This window comes from Cucumis melo, chromosome 4 (genome assembly GCF_025177605.1).
Source record: "Cucumis melo cultivar AY chromosome 4, USDA_Cmelo_AY_1.0, whole genome shotgun sequence".
Lineage (NCBI taxonomy): Eukaryota > Viridiplantae > Streptophyta > Magnoliopsida > Cucurbitales > Cucurbitaceae > Cucumis > Cucumis melo.
Window position 1 is genome coordinate 226,039 of NC_066860.1, and position 2,987 is coordinate 229,025.

General features: G+C 33.9%; 1 protein-coding gene across 1 annotated transcript in view; it reads right to left on the reverse strand.

Annotated features, from left to right (window-relative positions):
• LOC127149003 (ATP synthase subunit alpha, chloroplastic) overlaps nt 1-1,056 on the reverse strand; it is a 4,087-nt gene extending 3,031 nt beyond the window's left edge. Inside the window, exon 1 of the mRNA XM_051083437.1 lies at nt 1-1,056. This exon is cut by the window's left edge and continues 3,031 nt beyond it. The gene's annotated coding sequence lies outside the window, so the exon portion shown is untranslated.
• Nucleotides 1,057-2,987: the final 1,931 nt, after the last annotated feature.

Below are 2,987 nucleotides of genomic sequence, written 5' to 3' on the forward strand. Positions count from 1 at the left end.
GTATTAACATAGTAGTAGAAAGAGTACCATGCTACGTCTGGACTTCAAACGTTTTAACCATGTTAATAGTCCCACATTATTGGTTGATAGAGAATCAAAGTTGATTTACCAATGAATCACGAAATGCTATGGTTCTTCAATATGATTTCTTCATTTTGTCAGAAGTAATTCGCGGGATCATGCACCTTTTCGTAGTTATAACTAGAAAAGTACAGTTGGTTGTATCCAACTTATTCTTGAAATAAACAACTCGCACACACTCCCTTTCCAAAAAAAATCAATACACCAAGCACTACGCTTAGATTTATTGGATTTGTTGCTAAAATATCGGTATTAAATCCGAAACTCTCGGCGGATGGCCAGTAACCCAAAGAAATGAAAGAATCGGTTACATTTTTCATATGATCTCCTTTTATAGATAAAACTAATTATCTATTTCTTTCTATTTTTTTTTATTTTATTAATTTCCTATTTCTATTCGAAATAGAGTAAAAAATATGTTGTAAGAATCCTAAAAAAAAAGTTCCATTCGAGATTGGACTAAGAAAGGGAAGGAAGAAGGCGAGTCAGTATGCTAATGCCTCATCCTCAAATCAATCCTTCCCATAGGTTATTGTCCCAACGAATAAGTAATTGTAGGAGTGAAAGCTTCGTATAATTCGAAAAAGCAAGAGCAGCAAGTCCAAGTAAATAAAATACGAAAAAAAATACGTAATTTTTTTAGGATTAAACAAAAGGATTCGCAAATAAAAGTGCTAATGCTACAACTAGTCCATAAATTGTTAAAGCTTCCATAAAAGCCAGACTAAGCAATAAAGTACCTCGGATTTTTCCCTCCGCCTCGGGTTGTCTCGCGATCCCTTCTACAGCTTGGCCCGCAGCAGTACCTTGACCAATCCCAGGTCCAATAGAAGCAAGCCCGACGGCCAACCCAGCAGCAATAACGGAAGCGGCAGAAATCAGTGGATTCATGATAAGTTCCTCACACCAAAAGAAAGAAATGGTTAATGATACAATCAACCAATGAATTATAACTTATTATTCCATCACTAAGATTTATCCAACTAAAAATTACGAATTGAAGTAATAATATTATTGAATCGTCCAAACTACTTCAATCTCTCTTTTTTAGTTCCTATCCATCCACGTAGTTTTTGTGAATCCATACGACTTTTGTTCTTCCATTTCTTTTAAAGCATTCTTTGAATTCTTCATTGTTTTTCTTGATTTAATCTCTCTATTCATTCAATATTGAATTCAAAATTACATTACAGCCGAAACAGAAGGACTTCCATTGTAAGCCCTATCTAAATTCACAGTAGTAGGGCGGATTAGATATATCTTTAGTTCCTATATAACTAGTTAATATCTAATATAACATATACATGTGTTTCTTACCTAACGTAAACCAATTATTCATATCTTGGATTCCATCGAATTTGAGAATCATTCTTCGAAATATCCACAAGGGTTGTCTTATAGCAATTCGATTCAATACATCTAGTTGACTCCACTCTCCTCTACTCTACCCTACCCAATCCTTTTTTCTCGTTTTTTGGAAACCCTTTCTTTTTAGAATTATCCCACATGGAGACAATCAATCTAAATGAACGAATTCATTAGTCCAAATCCTTGCATAGAAATATCAATATTTTATTAATCTAAGTTCATGTAATTTTTTTTTGTTCAATCGTTGAGAGGAAAAAGATCTTTTAGATCTCTTTCCTTTTTTTTTAATTCCCGAATATCGTAATCTTTCTAGTCTTACTCCCTAGATAGTATATACCTTCCTTATTTTTTGATTATTTGTATATTTATGTTCCCTAAGTAGATTATCTTGAGCCATGTATACATTGCCTTGGTCTAAGCTAAAAAAAAGAGTATTTAGAAAACTAATCAATGATGACCCTCCATGGATTCGCCTATATAAGCTGCAGCTAAAGTTGCAAAAATAAGAGCTTGAATACCACTTGTAAATAATCCAAGGAACATAACAGGTATAGGAACTACTAAAGGTACTAAAGAAACAAGAACAACAACTACTAATTCATCAGCTAATATATTTCCGAAAAGTCGAAAACTAAGTGATAAGGGTTTTGTGAAATCTTCTAAGATGTTAATGGGTAAAAGGATTGGAGTTGGTTGAATGTATTTACCGAAATAACTTAATCCTTTTTTGCTAAGACCCGCATAAAAATATGCTACTGATGTGAGTAAAGCTAAAGCAACAGTAGTATTTATATCATTTGTGGGTGCGGCTAACTCTCCGTGAGGTAACTGTATGATTTTCCAAGGTAAAAGAGCTCCTGACCAATTCGAAACAAAAATAAATAGAAACATAGTTCCAATAAAGGGAACCCATGGACCATATTCTTCGCCAATCTGAGTTTTGCTCACGTCTCGAATGAATTCAAGGACATATTCGAAGAAATTCTGACCGTCAGTAGGAATGGTTTGTGGATTACGAACAGCTATAATGGCTGAACCTAATAAGATAGCAATTACAACCCAAGAAGTAATAAGTACTTGGGCATGGACTTGGAAACCTCCTATTTGCCAATACAAGTGTTGGCCGACTTCCACACCAGATATATCGTATAACCCTTTTTGTGTGTTGATAGAACATAATAGAATATTCATATTGCCCTCTGAAAGAAATAGAACTGTAAAACAAATTATTTTGATTCGACTGTCTTTTTTTTTACTTGCCTTGAGTTGTCTATTTTTGATACCAATTTATTACATTACAATATCCCTAGTTTTTTTTATCTCTTTTGTGCGATTCGGGAATAGTAACCAATTCCCGAAATCTATGGAGTTCCCCCCAAAATTGATTTATCTTATTATTAATCAAGAATTTCGTATAGAGCTAGAACGACCCTCTCGAAATTGCAAATACTAATTTGTTAAGAATTAATCGGATTGAAGCTATAGCATCATCATTCGCTGGAATCGAAATATCTGCGAGATCGGGGTCACAATTTGTA